Source organism: Maylandia zebra, linkage group LG7 (assembly GCF_041146795.1).
Source record: "Maylandia zebra isolate NMK-2024a linkage group LG7, Mzebra_GT3a, whole genome shotgun sequence".
In the NCBI taxonomy this organism is placed as follows: Eukaryota; Metazoa; Chordata; class Actinopteri; order Cichliformes; family Cichlidae; genus Maylandia; species Maylandia zebra.
Window position 1 is genome coordinate 59,754,207 of NC_135173.1, and position 13,862 is coordinate 59,768,068.

General features: G+C 39.2%; 1 long non-coding RNA gene across 1 annotated transcript in view; it reads left to right on the forward strand.

Moving 5' to 3' along the window:
* The first annotated feature begins 494 nt into the window (after positions 1–494).
* Positions 495–13,862, forward strand: part of LOC101484179 (neuritin) — a 116,944-nt gene continuing 103,576 nt past the window's right edge. Inside the window, exon 1 of the long non-coding RNA XR_001342056.3 lies at positions 495–983. This is a non-coding gene — a long non-coding RNA (neuritin). The remainder of the gene's footprint in view (positions 984–13,862) is intronic.

A 13,862-nucleotide genomic window follows, 5' to 3' on the forward strand; every position in this document is an offset into this window, starting at 1 on the left:
ATGTGTCCTTGATCCAACACAGCTGATTCAGTAGTTCTCCAGAGGCCTGGCAATGAACTAATCATTTGATTTAGGTGTGTTGACCCAGGGTGAGATCTAAAACCTGCAGGACACCGGCCCTCGAGGCCTGGAGTTGCCCACCTCTGCACTAGAACAAACATCCTTCCCTTACTAGATTGTTCTGTTAAATCACGAGCCTCATGAAGACAAAATTGTGCATTACTTTACAAAGTAAAGAGTTGGAAATCATTAATCATCTCACAGTTCCTCAGCTTCTGAGGATACAACCCCCCTTTGGCTGGGAACCAACCTACAGCTGTCTAATAATAATAATATATCACATCGATTGCTGGGACGTTTTTCAGATTACTGATCACTGGCTTTAATATTGCAGTGACACTTCTTTTTTCTTTCAATTTAAAGAACTTTTAAGCAGATAATCTGTCTAAAGAAACACACCAAACCAGGAATTTAAACTTTCTTTCCCTCCTTCACTAATCTTGGCCCTTCACATTTGTCTCCTGGCCTCCTAGAGAGCTCCAGCCCCCTATGTTGGAAACCACTGAAGTAAAGTGTATAGAAAGAAGTTGGTAGTGGTTCCTTGGTCATTTTAAACGCCTTGTGCTGATAATTCAGAGCATCCTTGCACCTCATCGGGGACTCTGCTGTAGACCTTCCTCCTCCTCCCCCTCTTTTACACGGACGCGCCCTCCCCTTCAGCGCAGCGGATGAGCGCGCCGTGGATGCTCGCTGGAGTACAGAGCTGCAACGAGGACGGGAGGAGAACACTTTGACCGGCAGCGGGGGAGCGACATCGGGACTCTTCTTTTCTTTGAAAAACTAAAAGATAAAACAAAGGAAAACTTTGGAATTTCCGGTGCAAACTTGAAACTTGTGAGGTCGGAGGACGAACTGTGGGGTCAGCATGACATCTCTGATGAACTCTGCGTGCTTGCTCTTCTTGCCTGTTGCTCTGCTTCTGAGTGAGTACTGAAATTTAAGTGACTATGTCGCAACTTGTGTGCGCGAACAGTGTAAAAACTTGAGCATTGCATTTGGGAGAATTTTGAGTAATTCGAGAGGGGATTCGAGACTCTGTGCGTAACAGGACGGCACACGTCCTGACTTTTTAGAGCTTTAGATTAATGATCTTAGGTGATGTGGATGTATGTAGATGTTAAGCTGTTAGAGTTCTCTGTATGCCTCGTGTCTGATCTTAAATGAGGGGGTCCCGTAGCCTTAACTCGCTCATCTCGAGCATCCAGCAGAGCATGTGCTGCAGCTGCGGGAGCGATCTGCTCAGAGAGAGCTCGCAGCCGAAAGCTTGAATTAGTGCTGCTTAGTGAGAGTATTTTTCCCACAGCTGGATAAGGGTTCGTTACGCAAACTCACATCGTGCAATGAGTGAGGTCTGGGTGCATCTCTCCATTTCTTTCCACCCATTTAGTCCCCTTAGCTCAATCGGGTTACTTGTAAAGTAATGCAACGGTAGATATTTAAGATAAATAATAGTTCCCATGTTGTAAAGTGAGACATGTGCAAAGACTTTTAAGTACATTAATTGGGAAAATATTAATTCAAAGCGGCTATACTAGAATTTGTTAAGGAAATTGCAAAGATTGGTAAAACAGAATTGTCCTTGATGCAACATATGCTATCTTTTATTCAGCATTACTTGTCATGTATATTTAATAAATTACAATCCACAGTTTGTAAAAAGACATATTACAGCTGTTTTCAAACCCTGATTGGGAAAATAGGTGGATTATCCCTTTAAAGGGGGGCAAAAGTGATGTCTTTGAATTAAAGCTCTAAAATGTTTTAATGGACTACAGAAGGTCAGCTTCATCAGCGATTTTTAAAGCTCTTTTATAAATGTCTGGCTTGGACTAAATATAAATGCTGCTTCTCTTTTTCCTCTTTCAGAAAAATAATTAATAGTTAGATTTTTGTTGTGAGAGCAAAATTTCATTCACCTATTCTGAATACACGTTCTGTATATGTGTTTTGTTGTGTGGACCACAGAACTGAGTCAGTCCGCTTCCTCTTTTCAGTCCAACAATAAAACGTTTTTAGGAGCTATAATTCAGACACTGTTGATCTAAATATAGCTCTCGATGTGCACACACCTTCTCTTTTTGCAAACTTATGATCATCGTCATCATCTTTATCAGCCTTGATCATCTCACGCTGCTGCTGATGTCAGAGAAAAATAAAGACCAGGAGGCGGATGGGATGAGGTTCCCGTGGGAGTGTAACACAGTGGGGTAAAAGGGACAAAAAAAGTCCCACCGATGGGGATAAATGATAAATGAATCCCATCTGTCCCCTTACTCTGCTCAGTGGAGTCTCTGGAGACTCCATTCAGCCCTGCATACTAGCTTACCTGACCAGGAATTACTTCTATGTTGCTGCTGCTGCTGTCTGTCAAACTGCCTCCGCAGTCACTCAGTGTGTGTCACAGCTCATTCATGTTACTACAAGGGGACAGAATCAGCTCATTATATATTTATATGGTAGGATTTTTTTTTTATACTTGCAATTGCATTATCTATGAGCAGAGCTTCCAGGCCCGGCACCTTTGACTCACACTGTCTTACACATGCAACCAATTATGTTGCAAACTATTTTTGAAATATGTTTTTGCATGAACATTACACATATTGTAGCAACCTAACAATCTACAGGGTTTTATCTAACCTGCATGGTATTTTTAGTTTGTTGTGCACCTTTACACAGCCCACGGTGCTGTGTCATCCACCGGTGTAGAAAGTCTTCTCAGTGTCTCCAGGAAGCCTCTGCCGGGAGAGTTTCACAACATTTATACTAATATTTTTCACACGAAATACGGCAAGCTTTGATAGCCAAATGTAGACACAAAAAGGCTTTGACTGGCAGCAACACTGGATTGCAGTGTACTTCAAGCACTGGCACTTTTCTATGTCTGGATCAAGAGATTCTGACGTGTATCTAGAAGCTATGTGATGATAACTGAAATATCTGAAAGCTGTGGATACAAAATAGTACAGAAGTTTCTGAAACAAATACCTGAAGTTGTACAAAAGCTTTTATTATCTGCATTAACTACTGCAATCACATGCCAAAATGTGTGCTGAATTATTTTTTTAAGCCTTGGTCACTGCTTGTGTCCATGTGTTTTCAGTTTAGAGTATCCTCACTCAAATCATGATCTCACTAAGAAATGGAAAAACAGTGTTTAGTTCCGTCCCATCTGCTTTAATGACAAATAAAGTGCATAGCAGCTCCATAATATTGCAACAAGTGTGCCCAAACAGCTCGACAAGAGGCAAAAATTACTGTTTTTCTTAATTACATTCAGCCATATGTAGGCAACAAGATATTTAGTTGCTTTGTAGCTACAGGAAACAGCAAAACATCTTTACAACTGTAGAGACAGCCTAACCAGGGTACTGGCTCATAACAAGGTGCTGATAAGATGCTATAATGCCAGTCAGAAAAAAGTGCAGTGATGTAATACCTGATTTAGATCATTGTAATACATAAGAGAAGAAAAAATGTGAGTATGAAGCCACGTTTTTAAAGATATGGACGTATAACAACGATCATTTCATTACACTTCAGTTTTTCTGCTAGGAAACACTGAGTCACAGTAGCATGAGCATGAACGCAATGTTCATGCTCATGCTACTGTGACATGTACAAATCAACTAAACACTGTTACAACTCCTAATGCAAATGGACTTTCATAGACTGTATATTGAAGATGTCTGTAGACAATGCATTCTGTTTAATGCCCAGCAGGGGGCAACCTCTCTAGGAGCAAAAAGAAGTCTGTACAGTTTATCAGGAAATGACAGCTCATTTTGTTCTATGACGTCAACAAACACATTCCTGATGAGTCAGTTACTGGTTTCATGTTTTATTTACTATAATATGATGTTCATATTGTAAATTATAGTCACCAAAAGAATAAAAAAGGAGGATAAAGTGGTATTATTAGTTAGAGTGGGCCCCAACTTCTGATAGACAGGTTGCTACAGAATGGCCAGTGACCTTGCAGGACACATGTGAAATGCTAAACTGGACTTCACAGTGACTATGTACATCTTTCATATACAGTACATACACCACAAAAATGTCAGATGTAGCAAAAATTATACTTAATATTTTATTTCTTCTTTCAAAAATTGTCAATAAGCACTCCAGTTTAAAAAGAAATAAACTTTCTAGCAAATATTTAATAGTTCTGGCTTTACAGGGTCAAGTATTCTTCTTCGTAAGTATCCTGGTCCTTCAAGATGTGTTGCAATGAAATACAGGTGTACATTTACTCAGCTTCAAGTCTGAAAAAAGGCTTACCTTTCCTTTTATTTCAGAACACACACAAAACCTGCTCCCTAATTTTTCTTACAGTTTATTTAATGTGCCAGTTAGCGTGTCTTTAGCACACCTACAATTTACTGTTGTGATTGAAAGTGCCAACGAGAAGTTTTGGTAAGAGCGTGAACAGGTAAAACCTCATCTCAAAACAAGTAGAAGGAGTCAGCTTTAATACGATAAACAGCATTGTTAGAATGCACACAGTGTCTTCTGTTTGTCTGCACTCAGAAAGCTTCAAAAGTCAGGACCAGAGAGGGGGAGAGGTTTCCCCTGGGTGCAGAGCTCCTCTCTGCGTCATCAGCGCTCCAATATTCACATTAAAAGCTGTCCATAGGCAAGAGGGAGATTATATTTGGCTTTTAATTGTTCTCCTCTGGAAACACTTCTTAACTCGCTCCCTCACTCTCCAAGTTCCCTCTTGGTGGGTCGACTCGAGCATTTTCTGTTTTTTGTCACTGCAGTACTGACACATGAAGTGGAATATTCCTCATTAAAATACATTTAAAAGTATCTTGAAAAATTGCCGGTGCCTGCCATTCGTCCTTCCTTCCTTCATAGCCCCATTTCCTTCATCCTTCTCTTCATTCACTCCTTACTTCTAGCAAACCTCACTTCTCCGTTTCCGCCTTGCATGTCTTCGCAGTCATTTTGATCTCTATGCTGTCCCCCCAATCTCTTCTTCTTCTTTTTTTTTTTTTTTTTAAATTTCAGGCTTGCTCTATCTCTCGTGTCTACCCTTCCTGCTTCTTTAATCACCCTCCCCCCACCCCAACCATTCCTCCATCCTCTCTCTGTCCTTTCGCATTAGGGATTCACCAATATTGATAAATCTGATCCCAAGAATCCTGCGTCACATTTTTCAAATCAAAGCAAAGCCATTTCTAGAATTTTTTTTCAGAAGTTTTAAAATATACATCATGTACCCCACTGTTTGATTTGGTCTCATAAGATCAAAAGCAAAGAAACATCACAGAAACTATTGCTTTCATTTACTTACATTGAGGCCTCTGGAATGGACATATTCAGGGATGTGTGGCTAGCTTGTCCTCTTGTATCTTCTTTCTCATAATTTGAGAAATATGTATGTCAGTCCATTTTTTGGTCTTACTCTACATCCAAAACCATCCATTCCATCCACCTCTCACTTCCCACATTGACTACTGATGAGTAAATGCAGTGTTAAATCTGATGTCATTTGTTTCTAACCTTCCCCCTACACTGACTGCTACCAGCTCACCTGGGCATGCTTGTTTGGCTGTCTTTGTGAGGACATTCATGGACATTTCCTTGATTGTTACCCGCAAGTTTAACTATTTTAACTAAAACATAATACTAACTTTAACTAATATCAAGTTTTAACCTTCAAACCACAATTTAAAAAATGTTTTAACTGTTATTTTTCTCAAGAGATGTTTCTATTCACTTTTTCCTTTGCCAGGTTTCTTGTGACAAATGACTTTAGTAACTCACTCATGTTGTTTAAGCACCTCTGGAGAAAGCTGTAACCCAAAATCTTCACAGCACTGAACAGGCAGAATCACTTTATCAGTGTGTGTTGTGTATATATCCTTACATCCTTATAGAAGAACACTGGAAAGTTGTTGCTACAAAACTAATGTTGATTTATTAAATGGGAACTGAATAAGTGTGTGAACACAAAGAACTCAGACAGTCTTGTTCGGCACTACGCAACTAGTCGCAAGAATGCAGTGTGAATGTGTGAAAATGTTAGTAAGCATGGACAAAAGTGCTTGTATGAATGGGTGTGACCCGGAACCAGTTCATTTACCAGTTCCTATCTACGTCATCCCAAATTGGAGCTTGAACACACAAAAGCTCTAACTAAGAAGTAAGTTTATGTTATGTAACCAAAAAAGAAAATGACCAATCAGAGAGAGAGAAACAGCAAGAGAAGGAAAACAAGCTTAAAAATTAATCCGGCCAGGTGAGGTGAATCTGCCACCTGGGTTAGGCTCTCTCAAACATTCACGCACCTCCAAAGCTGATTATTATGACACTGACGCAGGTTTGGTCCATACACCCACCCTCCCTTCCCTCCGCCACTGCCACCATACTGTAAATCACAAGTAACGCAACTAAATAATTCACAAGCACTTAATCTGTCCAAAGTCTATAGCAAACACGCGGAACACAAAAAGACACGCACACACAAGCACGCAAGCATTTGTGTCCTTTGTGATCTTCACCAGGTGGGTTGTTGGTGTAGGTGTGAGGGTGTTTGTGTAGCCAAAAAGTGAAAGTTTGTGTGTACTCCCTACAAGAATTGGATTAAGACCATTTAAACAAGCTTTGTGCATTTGTGTGAGTTTCTCTAACAAATCCAAGTAATGAAGTACCAGCCAAGCATGACTCCTTTCTCCTTATCCCCAAATATGCCTGAGCATGAATATTCATGGTCACACACATACATACGGTTTGTAAGAGCTGTATTGCATCGTGCTCAAGCACACTCACTCACACACACATCCAAACTACAAAGGAGTAACTATTCCTTATTGTAATCACTCAATTGAAATTCATCCCCCACTCTGACTGTGGTCATGTGTGGGACTCATGTAATGGGTGGACGCAGATGGAAGTATTGTAATAGATATTGCCCCCCCCCCCCCTCCATAATTTCATGCGTTCTTATCATTGTTACGTTATGAATTCAGTTCTTTATTACTATTTCTGACACATACTGTGCTCACTGGCAATCCAGCTAGGATATTCTGATGAATGATGATTCCCACGGGTGGTGCTCATGCAGGCACTGAATCAGGCAGCTTTGGGGTCCTGTGTGTTCTACTGCACAGATAGCCTGCAGAGTGCAGCTACGTTGAACTGAAGTGCTTGTGTTTTGTATTTGCAGTTTCAAATGAGCAAGTAAAGAGAACGATTCTGAACTCATGCACGCCTGGAAGTGTCATTTGTCCAAGTGTGCAACGCATGCGTGCTGATATGTGGCAGCTAAAACTGAAGTTTTTAATCTGATAGCATATGTTTGAGCTTTTGTTAGCCTTATATTTGTTTCATGGAGACCTTACCCATAACCACCACACACAGAAATTTCAGCTTTTAAGTGGCTGTTACCACATGAGACTGAAGCAAGTACCAAACTGCAATAATGAGCCATGAGTGCTAACTCCAAAATCAAGTTTTCTCATGAAATTTATATTCATTCATATTTCTTATTGTATATTATTGTATTTTTCCCATTGTAATGCCACTTTTCTAATCCTTATGCTTGTGGTTGTTTTATAAAAATTCTGTAAGTAATCAGCCAATAGGTCTTATAGAGACTTAATAATTTTGAGTTCATTTTATCTATGGCTTGTTGTTGGGCTCATTATATTAGGGAGTGCGATTTCCATTTTTTGTGTTTTTTAAGTAAATACTTTTTTATTTTTTTAATGGTTTCCACTTTTAATGCACTCTGTATGTAATAGTGTGCACAAACTATCATTCCTACCACTAACATACCAATCATGTTGTCAACAAAAGCTATGTCCTCCAATCAGATTTGATGTGCGACTCATCTTGGCTTCAACTGGAGGAGATAATATTGAACATAAAGGCATTTTGTACAGCCTTGATGATTCTGCTTGAGCTTAAACTTTGTCTTATAAGGACTTTTTGTTCCAAAAGGCAAGCTGATCCCCAAAGTGTGACTGTGTTAACAAATTAACGCTCTCACACGAGTCACACAGGTACCCACACAGAGAGAAAGAGGAGAACAATGGGTGTCCAAGGTCAGTGGAGCTTCTTTTTTTATCCTGTAGTGTGCATCCACACACACACACACACACACACACACACACACACACACACACACACACACACACACACACACACACCCTTCAATTTTAATGATTGATTAAAAAAAAGTTTTTTTTGTGATGAAAATTGAATAAAAACTAATACATGATGACAAAATCTATGATGTTTTCATCAACGGAAAAAAACTAGCTGACAATATTCTGGACAGACGAGATCCAATCAGACGTAATCTCTTTGTGCAGTAAAGTTAGACATTTAATTTTTTACATTTTCTTTGCAAATGGTATAATTCGTTCCTGTACTCCTTGCTTGTTCCTGTACTCAATGAGCTCGTCAATAGCTTCAATGCTAACATGTTAAATGTAATGGACACTATTGCTCCCATTAAGGTGAAGGTTATCTCTGGAAGGAAAAAGTCTCCATGGAGAAACTCCACACTGGTGAAAAATGAAAAAAGACAGTGTAGGAAAGCTGAGCGCAGATGGAGAAAAACAAACCTCCAGGTTCATTATGACATTTATAAAGAGAAACTTCACAATTATAATTTACAACTGAGGAATGCAAGGAGGTCCTACTTCTCTGACATCATCACTAAAAACAGCCATAATGCTCGGGTCTTATTTTCTACAGTTGACAGGCTAACAAACCCTCCTGTGCCAGTGGCAGCTGAACTTCATTCAACCATGGCCTGCAATGACTTTGCCAAATTCTTCACAGACAAAATTAGACAAGCAATTGGTACATCAACAGCAGATCCAGGATATGTACTGTGTCCACCAAAAAACTGTTTAAACACCATGAAACAGTTTCAACCGATTAACAGCAAAGACCTGGAGGACATCTTAGGTCAACTGAACTCCTCCTCCTGCTGTTTAGATGTCCTGCCAACAAGTTTTTTCAAAAAGGTCTCAAAGACTTTAGAGTCAGACCTGTTACAGATCATCAACTTTTCTTTATTATCAGGTGTGTTTCCAGAATCACTAAAAACTGCTGTAATCAAACCTATACTGAAAAAGGACAATCTTGACAAGACACAAATGAACAACTACAGGCCGATCTCAAATCTCCCATTTTTAAGTAAGATCATTGAAAAAGCAGTTTCTCAACAGCTCAATTACTTCTTAACACAGAATAACTGCTACGATGCCTTCCAGTCAGGTTTTAGACAGAACCACAGCACTGAAACCGCTCTGACCAAAGTGTTTAATGACATATGTCTGAATACAGACAGCGGAAAAATGTCAGTCCTAGTTTTACTGGATCTCAGTTAGGGCTGAACGATATATCGCATTTGCGATAATATCGCGACATGATCAAGTGCAATTTTCTAACCGCAAAGGCTGCGATTATACTGCGATTATATTATACAATTCATGGGCTGCATCCTCCTGAGGCCGCATTTGTAGACCGATTACGTCACAGCGACGCGCCGAAGGCTGTCCAAATTACTACCATATCCCAGAATTCATAGCGCGGCCCAGCCAAACTCCAGTTTCCAGCAATGGCGGCCGCTACTAAGTTTTAAAATTACTCATACTAATCTTTCTGGGTCACAAAATAAACTTTTAACATATTTTCAGGCGAGAAAGTAGTTGTGTAAACATCAAATATCTGCTCGGTTTATCAAGATATCCCATATTTGCAAAAGTGCTTCGACGTTTTCAGAGGCGTCTGCTACCCACCAGCTCGACAGCTAGCCGGGAGCTCGAGGGTTACTGATGCGGCCGAGAACGGCACAACTCCCGGCACATCATTTTCAGATCACCGCGGAGTTTCGCTGCTCGGGTTAAACGTAATATATAAGTCACTTAGACAACCTAAAAATGTTATTGTTGGGCTTTTTTCAGTGTTTTGTTTGTTCGTGAGTAAATCGGTTTGGCTGAGATTAAAGTTATTAGATTAGATAAAATAAAACTTTATTAATCCCCCGGGTGGGTTCCTCCTTGGTTTTCACACAGCTGACTAAACGTCAAACAGAAAACTTATTAAACAGAAGTATGAGACAGTCGAGAATTTACGCCAGTGTCTGGTTATATTTTAGATAGCAAGAAGCAGACGGCCGAGTTTATTAAACTCCACCGAGACAGCGGTGACGCTAATCAGAAGGCTAGACCGTCCAATTTCACGCCTTTAAACTTTAAAGGCGTGTTTGTGTGTGTGTTTATACAATTGCTATTATGTTTGCACTTTATGTGTAATGTTACTGACTGCAGAGATCAGTAAGATGTGTGTATTTTTTATTTATTAGTTTTATTTATTTAATATTATTTTTTAATTGAATGACTGTCTAGTAGTTCACAGATGTCGAAAAACTGAGTGTGGTAAAGCCACTGATTTTTTTTTATGTATATTTCTGCAATCTGCACATTGTACTGACTTTCATTTTAATGTTTACACCAGGGTTCCTTGTCAGCACTTTATGCTCAGATGTTTGTAAGCTAAAAATAAACTATTGTGTATGTTCAAATATACTGTTGTGATTGAAGAAGTTAAATAAAAATGTCAGTCATCAATTCATGCATCACCTCATGTCATCATAACAGAGGTCTGTCTTCCAGGAAAGAACAGTTTAAAATTAATGTAATATAGTATTGGCCATACTATATGATGTATTGCTTGTCTTTGTTTAATAATACAGAAGACAAAGACCTTAAAAAATAATCGCATATCGCATCGCAATCGCAATATTGGGGCAAAAAAATCGCAATTAGATTATTTTCCATAATCGTTCAGCCCTAATCTCAGTGCAGCATTTGATACAGTTGACCACAACATATTACTCAAACGACTGGAGAACTGGACAGGTCTTTCAGGAACTGTACTAAACTGGTTCAAAACATACTTAGAAAACAGGAAATACTTTGTATCAATAGGTAACTTCACATCTGAGCAGACAAGTATCACATGTGGAGTTCCCCAAGGTTCCATCTTGGGACCCCTTCTGTTTAACATCTACATGCTCCCACTGGCACAGATTATAAACAACAACAAAATAAACTATCACAGCTAGGCAGATGACACACAAATATATATCACAATGTCACCAGGAGACCGAGGCCCTGTACAGGCTCTTGGTAAATGCATTGAGGAAATTGTGCCACAATTTTCTCCAGCTAAACAAAAACAAAACTGAGGTAATAGTCTTTGGCGCCAAAGAAAAACGATTACAGGTCACCAGAAAACTTCAATCTATACATCTAAAAACCACAAACCAGGCGAGAAATTTGGGTGTAGTGATGGATGCAGACCTAAACTTAGAAAAACACATTAAGACGATAACAAAGTCAGCTTACTATCACCTCAAGAATATTTCAAGGATAAAAGATCTGATGTCTCAACAGGACCTGGAAAAACTAGTCCATGCATTCATCTTTAGTAGGCTTGATTACTGTAACAGCATCTTTACAGGTCTACCTAAAAAATCAGTCAGACAACTACAGCTCATTCAGAACTCTGCTGCTCGAGTCCTCACTAAGACCAAAAAAGTGGACCACATCAGTCCAGCTCTGAGGTCTTTACACTGGCTGCCTGTCCGTCAGAGGATAGACTTTAAAGTTCTGATGCTGGTCTATAAAGCTCTGAATGGTTTAGGACCAAAATACATCAATGACCTCCTGACCCAGGATGAACCTTCCAGATCCCTCAGGTCATCTGGATCTGGTCTTTTATCAGTTCCTAGAGTCAGAACCAGACACGGAGAAGCTGCATTCAGCTTTTATGCTCCTTATATCTGGAACAAACTCCCAGAAAGCCTCAGATCAGCTGAAACACTCAGTTTATTTAAATCCAGGTTGAAGACTCACCTATTCTCAGCTGCATTTGAATAAAGCACCAAATCCACACTTTTAAGCTTAAATTTCAAAACTTACATTTAACTACTGATTTTATCTACTGTTCTGATTTTATCTGTTTTGATTTTATATACTGTTTTGTTTGTTTGTTTGTTAGTTAATTAGTTAGTTAGTTTATTTGCTTGTTTTAATCAATTTTAAATCATGCTTTTTATTTGTTCTTGTTTCTAATGTCTCTGTAAAGCACTTTGAATCACCTTGTTGTTGAATTGTGCTATACAAATAAACTTGCCTTGCCTTGCCTTGCTTATCCTGAAAACGTGACCAAATGTCAACACTTGGTATGAATGAGACGAGTGGACATATGGACGCATTTCACACTTGAGTTTATAAAGCATGTGGAGCAACTCGCACTCAAAAACATGGGAAACTTTTACACTTAATATTTTTACCGAATGACTCAACTTTAGACTCACTCTATGATAATCTGATGATATTTAATCGACTAAACCTAAACAAATTTGGATCCCTAAATTATGACTAAAAGTTCATCAAAATCAAAATCTGCTGTCAAAACTAACATGCTAACACACAACAGGGGAGTCCCACAATGCTTACACACAAGTGAGTTACACCAACCCTTGCATAAACCATTATTATATACTTAACCCTAAAATCGAGGCTTCGAATAGCCCCTTGACGTTATGTGAGAAAGTTAGAACCAGCCGAAACGTCCTCTCTGGCAATGTCAAAAAACTTATGGTGGTCCTCACAAAGATAGCAAAACACGTCTACACACACTCAAATACACAAGTCCTCTGGGAAGAGGTGCAGAGAGACTTGGCTCTCACTGAGAAAGAAGCAGAGGTAAAAATTGCAATGCAGTTTACAGAAACACAATACAAGAGTAAAGTAAGAGAAGTATTATGGAGGTGAGAGGCAGAGGACAAGTAGAGAGAGAAGGAGGAGGATAGAGGAATTGAGAGGCACAGAGAGATCAGGACCTGTATTTATCAAGCCTGTCAGAAAAAGGCGAACCATCATGGATCACTGACCGCAGCCTCCGGACAATTCAATTTAATATGATCTGAAGCCAACAAAAGAGGTCCTGCAAAAGCTCTCCAACTCTGGAAACTTTGACTAAAAGCCAGCACAGGGAGAAACAGAAAGACAGAAATGGAAGGAGAAAATGTGTACAGAGAAAATCTTTTTCCCACAGGTTCAAAGGAAGACTTCTTTGACATGGGCACATTAGCAGTGTAAACAGAGACAAGGAGGCGCGAAGTGACTGATGATATTGTCATTAGTCAAAATGTAATCAGGCATCCCCCTGAATGGGCTGAAAATGTGATAAAGCCTGTTAGTGTAATAAATGGCCAGATTATGTAGCATCTTTAGATTGATAATGTTCTCATCTAATCCCTGATGGGGAGGACATTACACAGCAATACTGCAGTCAGCTGCTGATGTAAAAAGCTTCTGTGACAGACCTCTGCAGCAGCGGTCCGAAATCCTATGCTCAGTACTTTGCTCATTAGTGACCTTTTGTAGGATGCATTCTGTTATACAAAATCCCAATTAGGATTATTTACATGTAATAATTTACATGTATTAAGTCAAATTAATATCTAAAGTGAATATTTCTGATTTACATTCAGCAAGTCTTTTGCAGGTTTCTGAACAGTTTTGTTAGTTTGAAGCTTGCCGTGTTTTGAGTGTCTGCATGGTGCTGCAGATAAGAGAATCAGAATCAGAATCAGAATCAGAATACTTTATTGATCCCTGGGGGAAATTATTTTTTGTTACAGTGCTCCATTTTAAACCAACATTAAGACAAGACAGACAATACGCTAACTAAGAATAGTACAATATATACATATATATACATACATACATACATACATACATACATAAGTCACTTATAAATAA